Source organism: Schistocerca serialis, chromosome 6 (assembly GCF_023864345.2).
Source record: "Schistocerca serialis cubense isolate TAMUIC-IGC-003099 chromosome 6, iqSchSeri2.2, whole genome shotgun sequence".
In the NCBI taxonomy this organism is placed as follows: domain Eukaryota; kingdom Metazoa; phylum Arthropoda; class Insecta; order Orthoptera; family Acrididae; genus Schistocerca; species Schistocerca serialis.
The window spans coordinates 103893707-103911096 of record NC_064643.1 but is presented as its reverse complement, the minus strand read 5'-3'; the positions used below and the strand labels follow the sequence as shown (position 1 = coordinate 103911096).

The following is a 17390-nucleotide window of genomic DNA, read 5'->3' as shown; positions in this document are numbered from 1 at the left end:
CAATTATTTTGCCAATTAAGTAGAAAAATAATTAAAAACAAACGTTATCTTTACGATACATGTGACTGACTGCTTTCTCACCGCTTGGAGCGCTAGTGTCTCTCCAGCTGTCAACGGTGACAACTTTCGCACCAGAGAGTTTATTTATTTAATTAATCAATTTATTTATTAACATTATAGAGCGGCCCACCACCTTGGTGACTATAGTGGGTCGTTTGCTACAGCCAACCAGACAATTTTCAGAATTTTGGTACTTTTCTTATTTTTATATAATTAAATTGTTACTTAAAAAAAGAAAAAAACAAAACAAGAAAAATCACAAGATACATAAAGTGCAGTTGGAAAAAATTACTATATTCTTAAGGAGGAAACAATACACCAGATGAAAGGTTTAGACAGCAAAAAATTTGAGCCTGTCTCACCTGAGCTAGCATATTCTGTTCTACTATAGCTACTACTGTATGTATGTTTGTACATATGTTGTGATTTTAACTCTACCATCCTCCACTGAACAGCGCCGTAAGCGGGAGAGAAGTTTCGGAAGTTGATCTCGAGCCTCGTCTCCCCGAAGGGTGCTTCTTATCTATGTTGTCCGCTTATGTTTGTGTATATATGTCTTATAGTGCATATATACTGTACTTTTATGTTTTACAGTTTGCATCTTACACATTTCACCTGTTACACATTTACGTGTTCGAAAATAATGATCCAAAGAACTAAATAATTACTTGTTTTACTTGTACAAACATGAAAAATAGTTGTTTTATTTCTATTATTAATTTATTTCTAAATTCCATGTTTGTATCACTTGTAGTATTGTTGCAGTCGTGTGATTTGCTATTATGCCGTATATGTACCTGGTGATATTGGAGTGTTCAAATCATCGTCCGTGTCTATATGTTCATCTGTTTCCACATCAGTGTTTGAATCTCTGTAGTCCCGTGCATCATGTTGTGGTCTAGGGTGTGTTTCGGGACGTGATTTGTACATGGTCGCTGTTGCTTGTAACTCTTGTGCAGCGCTCTCGGTATTTCAGTTTCTTTTTTTCAGCAATGAGTGACTAGCATGGGCTACTCTCAGTGTAATTTCCACATTTGAGCAAAACTTCCTTGCCGGCTGTGCGTCACTTAAGTCACCGCTGGAACTTCGCGTACGTCATCGCCTGTCTTCCGTGTCACGTGCTCAGTCATCCTCTCTCAACCGTGTCGCCATTGTCGCTATCATCATCTGTCATCTTAGTAGCCGCCGCCTGTGGTACATCTCCCACCTGCTCTTTAACTTGCGTACCATGGGACTACTATCACCCATGCCACACAGTCTACTATCTTCTCCTACTGCTCACCGCTTGTTTTCTTCGTATCTTCGTGTTACTGCTAAGACACAACCCAGTATCTTTTCCTAACACTCACTGCTTGTTTCCAATGAATATCCTGCTACCATAACATCAATTGCTATATACACATGTCTATATTTCGCTCCTACGATCACGTATATCTTTCTTACATATTCATTATGTAACTCCCCCCCCCCCCCTCCCCATTCACCTCGCATTTCCTGTCTTTCCAAGCTACTACACTGTCACGACAGTTTGACAATTTTTCCTCTCACGTCCTCACACACATCAGTTTCATCAGCTATTTATTTTGCAGCTACTGACTTTCCTAGTGCCATTAGCACCACCATTATTCCACCCAGCAGTCACAGCCGCACTAGTATTTTATGTAACAGTCATAGCCACATCAGCTTAACAGCCAGCTGCCACATCTTTACCAATAACATCTACACCACATCTGGGTGAGACATGACACCACAACAAATCCAAATCGTCAGACCAACCAACACCCCCACGAACCACGTCTCAAAAGAACCATTCAGCACTGCACTCGCCTATCCTAGAACACAAAAAGAGCCATATCGACATCAGATCACCGAACCTATGGACTGTATCCTCAAAATTTCTGTTCCATCTCACTTCATTCTTTTAACCCAGCTTAACCCAAAATTCTTCAATCCAAAACCCTAATTTTCGAAGTAAAAAATTACGTGACCAATCTAAACACATCCTATTTTGTGCCATTTACATACTCTGTCATAATAAAATTCTGATTTCCACTCCCTCCTGCTATGTAAACTTCCTACAGCAAGCTTTTGTTACACTGTGTCCTTGCTCCCTCTCAGTCCCCACACCCCAAACAATCCCAACCTTCTTGGGGCCCTCCTGCCATCACACGCTGTGATCAAAGGAGTTGATCATGAGATCACGGAAGATAAAGATGAGCGGGAACGATTATCAGACCTGCAAAGCCCTTCAGATCCACAACAGCTTTGGTCCCACGTTAGCTAGTAGGAAGATTGAGCCGGTATGTATTTTTTTAGTTCTAATAGCTGTGAAGGCGTGTAAGGCGCATAAGACGCATATTCTCAAAGTTCCCTTCAACTACAGACCACTTACTTGCTAATGGCGCCCTCATTTATCGCTGAAGACACTGCATTAAGCCCTCTAGCTCTCTATCTCAGTCAAACCGATATCTCAGGTGCCTACTCTAAACTGTCACCTATACTTAGACTGCAAACCCCTCCACTCGTCCCCCTGCAAAGCCAACCATCTCTTGAAATAATGTCCTAACCTACAATCCCATCCATTTTCCCATCATTACGACCTATGCAATCCACTCACTTCTGAAAATGTAATACCATATCTCCTCCACCAAATCCAAATCATCCGTCCAGATCCACCCTACTGACACACTATACAACTAAACAATGCCTTATGCTCCACCGCCACTATTGACTATACATTTATTTTTTCGTAACCATCTTTCTCCAAAATATACAGTCCTTCAAGCTAGATACTTTATATAATCCAACAAGTCACACTAGTTCAATATTGTACCTTAATGTCACATCCACATACGCGGGTTGACTGAAAAGTAATGCCTCCACCTTCGTAACTCTTCAATAGTTGGCAGCATTGGTATGCGGCAGGTACTGGTTTCTTCCGTAGCCCCTTCTCTGCAGCTCCAGTTGGTGGGAAGCTTAGCATTGAACGGTTGTGTTGTTACAGTATATAGTATGGAACCTTGCGCAGACGGACGGACAATCCGATTTAAGCAACGTGCAGTCATTGAATTCTTGACAGCAGAAGGTGTCACCCCAAAGGAAATTCATCAGAGAATGAAAGCCGTTTATGGTGACTGTGTTGATGTGAGTACTGTACGTAGTTGGGCGAGTAAGTTTAAAGATACTGAGGCGGGAACATCTGACCTGCGTGACTCACAAAGAGTTGGACGTCCTGTGACAGCAACCACCGAGTTTCATAAGCAAAATGTTGACAGATTGATTCAGGAGGATCGTCGTATTACTCAGAGAGAAATAGCAAGAACAGTCGCCATTTCACAAGAACGTGTGGGTTTGTTTTAATGCAGCATGACAATGCCAAACCACACACTTCACGTGCCACCACGGCAGAACTTCAGAGACTGAATCTCACCACCGTACGGCACTCTCCATACAGTCCAGATTTAGCACCGGCTGAGTTCCATCTGTTCTGAAAGACGATCTGCGGGAACATCATTATGCTTCTGATGAAGACGTTGAGAGAACTGAGAGACTGTGGTTCCGGAAACACAGTGTCGACTTCTTCCACGACGGCTTCAAAAAACTTGTTCATCGTAGGCAGAAATGTATCCAATTGGTTAGTGATTATGTGGAAAAGTGAATATTGGTAATTAAAATCCACATTCTAATGATTATTTCTGCGTTTGATTTATTAAAATATTCCCACCCAAACCCAATTTACGAAGGTGGAGCCATTACTTTTCATTCAACTCTTGTACTCTCAGAATAACTCTAATTTCACTTTCTTCGATCTAGATCATGTTTTTTTTGTTGTCAGTCTTCTTATTGGTTTGATGCAGACCGCCATGGATTCCTCTCCTAGGTCAGACTCATCTGAGAGCTCAGAGTACCACTTGTACTCAACGTCAGCATTTACTTGTTGGGTGTATTTCACTCTCGATGTCTTCCCATTAAATTTTTACCTCCTGCAACCTCCATAACACTAGGGAGATTATTCCGGATGACTTAACACATATCGTATAGTCATATATCTTTCCTTGTCAATGTTTTCCATATGTTCATCTGCTCGTCGATTCTGCAGGGAATATCCTCGTTTATTATCTTATCAGTCCACCTAATTTTCAACATTCTTCTGTAGCATCATATCTCAGACGTTTCGATACTCTTTTTTCTGGTTTTCCCACACTCTATGATTCACCTCTGTACAATGTTGTTCTCGAAATGTTCAAAATTAAGGTGTTATTTGATATTAGTAGACCTATTTTGGCTGAAATGCCCTCTTTACCTGTTCTGATTTGGTTTTTATGTCGTCCTAGCTTCAGGCGTAATACGTAATTTGTTTCTAAAGTAGCAGAATTCCTTTACTTCGTCTGCTTCGTGGTCCCCAATTTTTATGGTAAATTTATCACCAGTAGCATTTCCTCTCTACTTTCATCTTTCTATAGGTTACTCCTAATTCACATTCTTTGTCCAATAGAGTGTTCGTTCCATTCAGTAAATCCTGCAATTCTTCCCTATTTTCACTGAGGACAGGAACGTCATCGGCGAATCTTATGATTGATATAATTTCACCTTGAATTTTTATCCAGCCCCTGAACCTCTTTCATTTCCGTTTTCACTTCTGCGATGTACAGCTTGAACAGTAGGGGAGAAAGACTGCATCTTTGCCTTATACCCTTTTTTATCCTAGCATTTCGTTCTTGATCTTCAATTCTTATCGCTTCTCCCTAATTCTTATGCGTATTGTAGATATCCGTCTTTATTTAGAGATCAATCTGTGAACATATTGCACCATTTTATATTGTCGAACGCTATTCAGAGGTCGCCAAATCCTATGAAAGTATCTTGATTTTTCCTAAACCTTGCTTCCAGTATCAAAGGCAACGTCAGACTTGCCGCTCTGATGCTTTTACTTTTCGTAAAGCTAAACTGATTGTCATCTAACACATCATCAGTTTTCTTTCACATTCTTTTGTACAACTTTCTTGTCAACAACTTGGTCCCATGACATGATGATTGTACAATAGTTTTCGCACTTCTCTGCCCTTGCTATCTTCGGAATCACGCGGATGATATTTTTCCAGAAGCCGAGGGTACGTATCCAGACACATTTCTGCAAACCTCTTCATTTGGTTGCCACTTCTCCCAATGAATTTAGAAATTCAGAATGAATGTACTTCCTTCCGCCTTATTTGATCGCAACTGTTCCAGAGCTCTGTTGAACTCTGACTCTAATATTGGCTCCCCTATGTCTGTCCAATTTCTTCTTCTGTTATATCGTAAGACAGTTTCTGCTCCTCATAGAGGCCTTAGTTGTAGTCTTTCCACTCATTTGCTCTCTCCACTGCTTCTAACAGCGGATTTCCTCGTGCACTCCTAATGTTGACGTCGTTTTTTTAAGGTCAAAGGATGTTTGGTTTGACTTTTCTACATGCTGAATCATTCCTTCCGACGACCATTTCTTTACCAGTTTTTTTTCAGCAAACTTGCCTTGGCCTACCTGCACTCACTATTTCTTACATTTCTAAGTGACTTATATTGATATATTCCTGTACATATACCCTTGTCTAATACGAATTCCATGCTTTAATGTGCAAAATCACGTATCCTTCTGCATTCACTTCTCAGCCCAGTCGGGTCGTTTTCCATCACATGAACCTTCGTAACGCATAGTTGAAAATTTTGCTTCCGCACATCGCATTTCCACACCAGATTTCTATCCATACCCCACATGAATTTCATTTGACACAGTTCCATCCCTACCACGACTTTACCTGAAGCTGGTCGTCAAGCACAGTAGACGACACCCAGTCAAACCACAGCAAGTCTAACTTCAACAGCCTCAAAACATCACGAGGAGTACTCCATCATTAACCAAACAAAATTTATAATGTTCCTACATAAAAAATAAGATATTGGCTGAAAATATAAACAACCAAGCATAAGTCAGAAAAAATCAAACATCTTCAGTGCTAAAGGAAAACAGTAAATACATAAGAATTTTCACTAAGGTACAGAGAAGATAATGATGAGAAAATAGTATACTACAAAGAAGGGGTAACAGACGCCAGTGGAAAGAATTAATTATGTATAACTATTTTACATGAAAAGTGTTGTCCGGATTCGAATCAAGAAGAATAAAAGAGAGCAGAAATATTGCAAAGGCTGGTTAATATTTTGCCCACATGAGGGCCATTAAGAAGCGATGAAGGAGCGCAGCCGGCCGGTGTGGCCGTGCGGTTCTAGGCGCTACAGTCTGAAACCGCGCGACCGCTACGGTCGCAGGTTCGAATCCTGCCTCGGGCATGGATGTGTGTGATGTCCTTAGGTTAGTTCGGTTTAAGTAGTTCTAAGTTCTAGGCGACTGATGACCTCAGAAGTTGAGTCCCATAGTGCTCAGAGCCATTTCAACCATTTGAGCCAAGAAGCGCAGCTGGAGGAGAGTGGGAGCCATGTTTACGCAAAGATACGGCGATTTGTGTAAACAGACCCAGAAGGCAGCAGATACCGGCGTGTGGGTTGTTGCAATGCTCTTCTCTTCCGGAACGCTTTCTATGCAGTCCACAGTGTCGCCTGACGAACAAAATCTCAGCGTGCGGAATATCAGATCAGCTTTGTGATTCGATTGAAGGGCTGCTGTCAAACAGCAAACAGAATATCGCTCTTATCGGAGAGAAGTCCTCAGACATAAACGCGGGTTAGGGTGTACCCCAAAGGGGTGCCGTAAGACTGTTATTATTCATTTATAAATTACAGAGCGCAGCAATCAGTCGTCCTTTTTCTGCAGGTTTTATTCGGAAAATTCAGATTTCGGCTAGTGCTTATCCATTATCAGTGCTAAAAAATACAAGAAGTACATGGTCAGGCGATACTACAAACAGTTACAACTCATGGCATTACCTATATGGCTTATACATTAGCCTACATAGCACTATTTTCTAGTCTCAATGCATGTCAGTTCCCTGTTGTTCGAGCGTCAGTCACAGTTCTTTGAGTACTACTGCATAAAGATGGTAGGCTGTGTGGAGAACATATCGATTGGTTGTATGGCGTCCTCTACATGAACTTCGTAATACATAGCACTCAAAGGAAAGTAAAAAAGAACTTCAAATTTTCATAATAATTATACAAAATAAAACATAAGTAAAATTCTTTACATTGCTGTCCGACTTACTTCCACAATTCCCAGCAAACACAGAAAATTTTCCGGTTCACTCCTTGTGAATCAGCAGTTTTTTATTCTTTGAACACATATGTAACGTCAGACGGGTAAAACCTTTTTGTTTGAATTTGTTTACAAGACACAAGGAGGCACGTGCTATATCCAACTATTAGAATTGATTTGATTTAAATGTCTTTATCTTTGGATTATTTTTCTCTTTATTTAAACATCATGACGGGTATGTTGTTCCTCTTATTTACTGAATAGTTTGCAGACGGCGCCAAATATCAGCAAGACGGATAGTTGGTGTGACTTGGCATTTCGTTACAGATGTAGAGAGTACTAGTCTGCCAAGCGGTTCTAGGCGCTACAGTCTGGAGCCGCGCGACCGCTACGGTCGCAGGTTCGAATCCTGCCTCGGGCATGGATGTGTGTGATGTCCTTAGGTTAGTTAGGTTTAAGTAGTTCTAAGTTCTAGGGGACTGATGACCACAGATGTTCAGTCCCATAGTGCTCAGAGCCATTTGGACCATTTCTGAGTACTAGTCTCTGTGCCATTTCAAAGAGATTTTAATTATAAATACAATAAAACCAATACACTGAATTGCTGTTATTAACAATGTACATGCATCTAAACTAACGTACCATGGAGAAAGTTCTGTAGGTTCAATGTTATAACCATCATAGCCGTGCAGTACTATGCTAATGGCTGCTACATATTGGCAAGACGGCAGGAGCTACTTCGTACCCCCTGAGTCAAACCTTATACTGTTTGCTAGCAACAAGTTTTCAAACAATTCCCAGCACAGCGTATTTTTCATAACGGCCTGTTCATTATTATTCGTTATATAAGTAGGAATGGTCAAGATTCAGAGATATAACAGAAACTCTCATTTGAAACAAAAGACTTCATATGGAAAAGTGCCCTATTTGGAATGGTTTAATGAACATTGTTATTTATTTTCTGTGTTATTCAGTAGATTACCATTATTTACAACGTAGTGTAGAGGAGTTCGAGACGAACAAGTCGGGAAACAATCTCCAACTGGCCTACAAAACCTATCTAAGCTACAGCGCATGCGCGTCGCATGAGATTTTCAATATTCTGTCGCTCTATTTGCGCAAACTACTAGTCCCAGAGAAAAAATGAATGGAACTTTTCTTGTAGGACATTTAATGTAGTTTAATTTTGTACTGCAATACGTTTTCGTTAGAGGCCACGGTTTTCGAGTTCTTCAAGAGAAACGTACAAAAGTAGGTGACATGAAATGTGTTCTAGCTCGGAAGCCATTAGGAAGGGGTCATATGACAACGCGGAGCTTTTTGCTTCAAATGAGCGTTCCTGTCATATCCCTGAATACTGACCATTCTTCCTGGGACACACTGTATGTACAGGATCCCTCACCTAAGAGGCGTCAACCACATTTTTCTGGTTTTTCGACAGATATTTGCAATTTCGTTTTTGAATTGTGTAGATGGAGTGGGCTCAAACATGTTTCATGAAATTCACATTGTCAGCGGAAAGTGTCGGTTTGTTTCTCCTTACGAACAAAGTGATTTTTAGAGCGGGATTTTACGTGCCCATTCAATAGACCGGCCCGAGATTACTGTAGCGGAATATCTGTTTTACCGATATTTCTTTAACAGGGACAGTGAAAGACGGAGAATAACCAGTACACCAGTAGCGACTGAATAGCGCTGCTGCTTGGCGGGAGTAGTGGGTGGGGGTGGTGCTGCCGCTGCTCCAGTACTGGCTAGTCCTCGTATTTTACTGTCCCTGTCAAAACGTGTCGATAAAATGAATATTGGACTAGACTAATCTGCGACTGCTCTTTCGAACGTGCGCTTAAAATTCCCCGTTAAAAATAATTTTATTTGTAACGGGAAACAAACCGAAGCTTTTCCTTGAAGCTAAGTGTGGCGTACTAGACGTGATGAGCAGTACTTATTTGGGCTGACTCAAGCTACTCACTGCGAAAACGAAATTGCAGATATCTGCCGAAACGCCACAGAAATGCGACTCTTGGGGAAGACAGCTGGTATAAAAGACCTAATGGATAATGTCGGAGTTTGCATGGTGCTGTCCACGCACGATGGTGCTATAGACAGAGAAGTCACAACATTAGAAAACTGTAGCGAAATGCAGGAAGACACGCAGAGGACCTACCACTTGCTGAAGTGATTGGGATGCTCAGTATAATCAAATGTAAGATATTAAGCATAAATATACCAAAAGCCGCGTTACTGTGTGATCAAACAATTGCTGAAGAAGTGAAGCAAACGGTCATGCTTTAAATATCTACGAGTATGCCTACCGAGCGATTTAAATTGGAACGACCACATAAAACTAATCGCAGGAAAGGCAGATGGTTCAAATGGCTCTGAGCACTATGGGACTTAACTGCTGAGGTCATCAGTCCCCTAGAGCTTAGAACTACTTAAAGCTAACTAACATAAGGACAACACACACGCATCCATGCCCGAGGCACGATTCGAACCTGCGACCGTAGCGGTCGCTCGGTTCCAGACTGTAGCGCCTAGAACCGCTCGGCCACCCCGGCCGGCGAAAGGCAGATGGCAGACATTCACTGGAGAATCCTCACCAAGTGTAATCCAGCCACGAAGAAGGTAGCTTAAAAAACACTTGTCCGACAAACACCAGAATATTGTTCGTCAGTCTGTGATACGCACCAGATACAGTTGATAGAAGAAATTAAGAAGACCGAAAAAAGAGCAGCGCATTTCATCGCAGGTTCGTTTAGTAAGATCGAAAACGTCACGGAGATGCACATCCAACATCAATGGCAGACGCTACAAGAGAGACGTTCAGCTACACGGTGTGGTTTACTGCTTCAAATTCCGTGCGCGTACACTGCTAGATGAGCCAAACAACAAACTGCTCCCACCAGTGTATATCGCAGCTTGTGAAAATACCACGAAAGTTAATTTAGAAAGATTCGAGGTCACACGGACGTATACCAACAATCTTCTTCCCGCGTAACGTTCGCAGCTGGAACAAGGAAAGGCGGATGTGATGTTCCCAGAATGAAATTTTCACTCTGCAGCGGAGTGTGCGCTGATATGAAACTTTCGCGGGCAAGTGCTCTACCAACTGAGCACCCCAAGCACGACTTACGCCCCGTCCTCACAGCACCCAAGGCCAAGGTCCCAAGTTCTAGTCTCGGCTTGCCACACAGTTTTAATCTGCCACGAAGTTTCATATCAGCGCACACACCGCTGCAGAGTGAAAATCTCATTCTGGAAACATCCCCCAGGCTGTGGCTAAGCCATGCCTCCGCAATATCCTTTCTTTCAGGAGTGCTAGCTCTGTAAGGTTCGCAGGAGAGCTTCTGTAAAGTTTGGAAGGTAGGAGACGAGGTACTGGCAGAAGTAAAGCTGTGAGGATGGGGCGTGAGTCGTGCTTGGGTAGCTCAGTTGGTAGAGCACTTTTCAGCGAAAGGCAAAGGTGCCGAGTTCGAGTCTCGGCTTGGCACACAGTTTTAATCTGTCAGGAAGTTTCGGATGTGATGTTGGTACACAGAGTACCATCCGCCACACCCTATTAGCTGGCTTGCGGGGTACGAATGTCGAGATTTAGGGAAAGCACGAATTAACTAAATTGGGATGCTCGGAATTGGAACACTGCTCCCTCCGTCTGAAAGTCGAGTTTTGGCGTTGACGTATGTTATCAAACAGCAGGTGTCCTCCGTAGATCCTGTTCACCGCTCTAGGAGCAATCCTGAAATTTGGTGTAGTAAATGCGGACGAAATGCTGGCGACACCTTCCCCGTGAGACTCGCCTCACGGCTGTAGCAGCTGTTTTCCTCTGTCGGGCACCCCACACACGCCCGGGTACGGAAGGTAAGGGAAATCAGCGAGGCAGAGAGCGGTTTTTCAGCTGATTGCTATCAAGGACGGCGCGTCCCCACGGCCGCTGTCTTGGCAGCGTTAAGCGGCTCGCTAGCCGCGGTGTTATTCCGCGATCCGTGTCTGGGCCTACCGGAGGCTGCGCTCGCCCGTCTGACTTCCACCTGATGACGCACGTAGCCAGTCGCTAGCGAACGCTGCCCTCCGACCGGCGGGCGCCCAGTACTTCGCCGGACGGCGCACGCTTGCGGGCTTCCAGCACGTCGCTCCCAGCTGCACGGGAGCGCCAAAAACCACGAGGTAATGAAGAAACGATTTTTTTAAAAACATCTTTGACGATATGCTCACTCTCTGTGCTGGAGTCAACAGCAGCTACCAATTTGGTACTCTTCAGATTGATATTGAAGAAAATGACACCATCTACACAATGTGATGCAAAAATGCATGCAAAAATTTAACAGGTCATGGAGGATGCTGCACTCAACAATTTGAGGTAGGGAACCTGGGGTCGGAGAAGCCATCTTAAGGAAATAATATGAATAAAATCACATTAGTGTGTACTTTTTTATTTACGTTAGTTGCAGTTAACTATAACAGTCACAAGCATTGCATGAACTCGTTGTGGCTGAGATGGGTGTAATTTTTCTTCGTGATGTACTCGCCACTGCGATGCCCCATCCACTTCTATCCTTATATGGATCAGTTTTCGCCTATAAATGACCGTGATTGGCGATCGGACTCGTAGTTATCATGGGCGGACACTCACGTGCAATAAGACCTCATTGTTGGTTTCACTGATCGTTCTAAGCGCTGCAGAGCTAACTTCTTACCACCCAATCTTTAATTTTGAATAATTGGAATAGATATAGTAACTCGACAAGCAAACAAGGGGGAGGAGAGCACACAATGTAAGCCATAACCACTTTGAAATAGCGACGTACACTGCATATTAGTCTTGGCCACTGTTTCTATGTTTCGATACAGTGTATCGATACGTGGAACTGTTTCAGTGTTTCGGAACGGCCATAGTTCACTGTTTCAAATCAGTGGTGTTTCATTCCGCCCTTGTCTCGGATAACCGGACCTGATTTGATCTCGAGCCAGACACACAAACTGTATTGTTGTTTCGAAATAAGACTGTTTCAGTCCACCTGTGCTTGGAACGAAATAACTGTATCGAAACAGTGATGTTTCATTCCGCTCTGTGTCGGACGATATTCGGGCTTGGCACAGGTACTGAAACACATTTAACATACCACTTTATGAAACACTTTCAAGAGTGTCGAAATCTTTTTGACAATCAATAGCATGAAGCTTAAGATTGCCGAAAGTAAAGCTTCGTTTCTAGCTGACTGCCCTATTCCGAAATGGCGTAACGTCTGCTTTATAAACATTAACCAAACAATAAAATAACGCACACTATTCACATTCAAAGTAATAAACGTGTGAAAATCATTCATTTAAATTACATATTTTTTTATAACATACGCTTCTCTGTTCATGTACAGCAATCATATTAAGAAACGCAAATAAGCCTACAACATTTTGAATAAAAAAAAGAGTAGAGTGACAGTTATTAGACATATACATAAATATGATGTAGGTATAATCGCAAGCAATCTGTTTAATGTATCACTGATAGTGTAATGGTGAACGGGAAGGGCTGGGAAGCACGGTGAGTTTATAGCAATGGTTCGAAAGACCTTGAAAGACAAAAACTTTTGCTGCTATATTTTGTTATTTATTCGAATTACTAGGGGTTATTTGTGAGTCTATAGTCACTGTGCCTATTATCCATAATGATTCCTTTTGTGTGCATGGAAATTAGCAGTATGGGTATATTACCCATACTAACGGAATGTGGAAATCCCAGTGAGGTATCCGTTGTTTCTGCAGTTTGCTCCCACCTCCAGTTCAGTTCGTGGTGTTTCTTCTGTCTTCAGCTATGGCGTTACGAAGCACGCTGTGGGATTATTTTATGAAGATGAATCCTGAGGAAATTAAGTGTAACTTGTGCTCGGCAGTGTTGTCGTTTAAAAGTAGTTCAACCTCCTGCTTATACAGACATTTGCGACATAAGCATCCAACAGTTAATTTAAGTAAAACTCGTTCGAAACCAGTTTTTATGAATTTGGGCAGTGACGAAGTCAGTTCAACTTCCACAGCAACAGTTCAGGAATCTGCCGGTTCAGTTCTGGGTAGGTGTCGTAGACAAACAAAGATTACTGGATTTGCACCAAGACCAGTGCCTTCATCCAAGCGAGCCATAATAGGCGAACAGATTTTAAGACTTGTTGTTAAAGAATATCTTCCGTTTAATGTTGTTGAGAGTAGAGTTTAGAAAATTGACTGATTTATTAAATAAAAACTGTGTACCCCCCAATAGAAAAACCGTCTCCAAAAGCTTACTCTCCCAAGTGTTCGACGACACACTAATGTGAGTAAGATCTGCAGAGCAAGCTGCATCCTCCATGTGCATTACGACTGCTTCATGGACATCTGTGAAAAATGATAATTATATTGCAGTGATTGCTCACTTCGTTGATGAAAACTGCAATCTGAAGTCATATTTGTTGTCTAGTTGTAAATTCCATAAGCATACAGCTGTAAACATTTCCAGTGAATTACAAAATGTGACTTCAACTTGGGGTATTACCAATAAAATTATAGCTTGCACTGCAGATAATACACCAAATATGGTGAAGGCAGTGATGATGAAAATGGTGGCATATACCTTTCTTTGCACATACACTGAATGTAATTGTGTAAGTAAGCCTTGAACCAATTGCACAGACAAGGGCAAAAGTGAAGTCAATAGTGGAATTTTTCAAAAGAAGTCCTCAAGCATTTGAGAAATTACACAATATTCAGAAGCAAATGGGCTTCCGTATTTTAATGCCGAAACAAGATTGCACTACGAGATGGAATTCAGTGTATGAAATGGTTGACACGCTTTTGAAACAAAAAGCCTTTGCACCCTCGCCATCCTGTTTGGATTCACAGACAAAACTGTCCAATGAAGACTGATCAGTTATCGAAAAATCTTGTGAAACACAATCGCCTTTTGAGCAAGTCACAACAGAAATTAGCAGAAAAATAAATGTAACCTTGTCAAAAGTTGTCTTACTAAGCAAAGGTTTACAAAGTCAATGTCTGAGACTGAAAAACTCAGATTACAGCAATGAAGGCAGTAATACAGTAATTGCTAAACTTGATGATAGAATCTGTACCCTCCGGATCCTCCGTCACAGAGCATGGATTTCCAAAAACTGGGCATCGATTAAAAGAAACAAAAGATGCCATAAGTAACAAGTGCTGTTTAATACGACAGAAACCCACAAGGTTTTCTACAGACTATCCACCACCAGCAAAACCATTTGAGGTGAGGACATTCAACTCTAGCACTGGCAACATTTGGCAAGATTTTAGGAGGGTTGATACAAAGTGTTGACAATCCATGTGCTGTAAGTATAGTCGAGCTTGATAAATATATGAAGATGCCAGATCACAATAACTATTGCTGTATCGGAAAGAAAACCATGTGTGGTTTCCTCCGCTGTTTCAAATAATGAAACGACGTCTTTGTATTATGGCCACCTCTGTTCTATGTGAGCACATATTTTCAAAGCAGGAGCAAACAATAACAGACAGAAGATCCGTCCTTCAAGCGAAAAAGTATCAAAAATGATATTTCTAAACTACAACTCAGAATAGGTACAGTAGATCTACTCAGAAATGAAACAGTAAAATTTCAGTTCATTTTGTTCTTTTCTGGACAATGTGCATTGAATTTGTATCCGACTGTATTTTGTTTAATCCACTGAATCTTACATATAGCTACCTTACAAGAACATGTTTCTCAAATTTGTTGCACACGGAAGACACATTTTTGTTCACCAGTACGTTTATTTATGTGTTTGACAATAATTATCTGAGTTATGTACGTATATGTTTGTGTATTTATTTTTGTAAATGTGCTGTGTTTGGTTATTACACAATATAGGCGTCTTAACACTTGTGTATCGTAAATAATTCTCAGGCAGTTCAACAATGGTACTTTGATACTTTTGTTTTTGTCTTTCCGATACTGTGATAAAAATTGCATTCCAACAGCAACTTAACTTCATCTCTGATTTCCTGGGAAAGTTTACAATAAAATGAAAATATATCTGCTTGCTGTGAGCACTTGAGTGGTCTCCATATGACTGAACATCAAACAAACGTTTTTAGCAAGAATTGTAAGTGGTGTAGAGCCAGATCTGCCATGATGTAGGTATCACAAGGGCGTTGCACTGTATGAATTGTTTTAAATTTTAGTCTGGATTTTATACTTCAAGGAAACATACCGATCACTGTATTTCAGTTACCTTGAAATATTTTAACATGTTTTCCTGTTCTGTCAAGCGTACATATTAAGAACTGTATTCTGCTGACTTGTTTGATGAAAAACTGCCATACTTGACCATTGCGTTGTATGTTGCTGTCTGTTATGGTAATTTTTTGATCTGCGTGCATCAGTCAGTTTGCAGGCCTGCTCTGTGTGACAAAGAACGGAAAATTTAACTGTAAGAAAAGTGTGAGTGGCACATTCATAAATGTTAATTCAGTGCCTCGCTTCCCAGAATTCTATCTCAATAAGTTACATCTCATGATTTGCCTTATCAAGAGCACATAAGGATTTTCACTCATAAAACCTATCAAAATTAGGAGCTAGAATACAGGGAAACGAGTTTGGGAAAATCTATGATGTCAAACATACAAACACTGTCCTCAGCCAATTGAAAAGTATGAAAGTCACACGGCACGAAAGCAGCGCATTTTCTGCAGGAAATGCGAAACTGCCAAGAAACCTAAGTAAAAGTTTCATACTTTCTGCGATATGATTAGCGCTCTCGCACCTCACTTGTGTTTATATGGACATTCAAGATGATAAAATGTGTAGGTCTATTCATCAGTACGAAATAAATGTAAACTTGAGACACTTTTATGTAAACTAACACTGAAATGTTGAGTAAAAAGTTGCTGCTAAGCACTGAAGAAACATAGCTACTGTGGAGGTGTTATTTGCAATTTTTGTAACTAATAAACATCTTTCTTTAACATTATCGTTACACAGAATTGACCACTGACTGAAAATGAGTTTTTACATTGATGTTTCCCGATAATTTTCAACGTGAGGAATTTTTGATCTGATAGTGCTTCAATGCAACTTAACAAACACGCTTTCCTGCAATTTTGTTGAAACTTAAATTTAGTTTATCACACGCCATTAATCAGTGGAAATCCGATTTCTGAACAATACAGTAATAATATTTCTTTTTAGTAATGACAATGTCCACAATACCTTTCGTTCTCTTCTTCTGCAACTGCTTTTATTATGCTTGTCAATGTAATAAAACAGCTGCTACTTCGTTCACAATCTGATGCTTTGTTTAATACAGGAATAATAATTTTAAGCACTTTATATGGGGCTACGTATATCCAGCTTACGATCTGAAAATGTTGCTGATTAAAAGGAAACACTAAACATCTACTGAAATAGCGTCACTGTGATAAAGCTTGTTGCTTTTAAACACTTGACTTGTGTTAACTTGTACAAGCGGACGACGAATCATGATTTTTACAATATGTTTGTAAATATGAAAAATAGAATGTACTGAACTTCACCATAGAAATAAACGCTTCAGTCCTTTTGTGGCGTTGAGCAACGTATTGCAGCCTGAGACGACTTTTTTCTACGGATGGATGGTCTAGCAGATTTTACACAGTGGCTTCCAAGTCGTAATTTCCATGGTAATATTTGGCCAGTACAGTGGGTAACGCTGTAACATAACATTTGCCTCCTTCACAGCAAAGTGGCACTTGCCACTGGCCTCTGCCACTTCCGCTTGGTTGACAAACAGCTGCTTATTCTGTAGAACTATGTGTAGCAATAATTTCCCCTCCACTCGAGGCTGTTTAACAATGATTATGCTCATTTTAATCGCCACACAATGCAGTATGTGGACATCACACCACACGCTACTTCACAACCCTTCCGACTCACAAAGAGGACTGTTCTGGAACTTTTTGTCGCAACGTTTCTCCCGCCTTACCCTTCCGCGGTGTAAGTCCTTTAGATTTTAACTTAAGCCTAAGGCCATGACTCGTTACAGCTTTAATTACAAAGGTTCATAATACTTTGAAAACTAAGATCCACTTAACAATGTATAAAGACTAATACAAAAGACGTTATTTGCCGCTATACATCTGGAACAGTTACAGATTATTGGTTGCGTACTTC

At 41.1% G+C, this 17390-nt stretch overlaps 1 protein-coding gene across 2 annotated transcripts in view; it reads left to right on the top strand.

Moving 5' to 3' along the window:
* Positions 1-11231: 11231 nt before the first annotated feature.
* Positions 11232-17390, top strand: part of LOC126483855 (protein rolling stone-like) — a 160517-nt gene continuing 154358 nt past the window's right edge. The window contains exon 1 of one of the 2 annotated variants that reach the window (XM_050107076.1): positions 11232-11407. The gene's annotated coding sequence lies outside the window, so the exon portion shown is untranslated. The remainder of the gene's footprint in view (positions 11408-17390) is intronic. The other variant, XM_050107072.1, reaches the window with a different exon arrangement.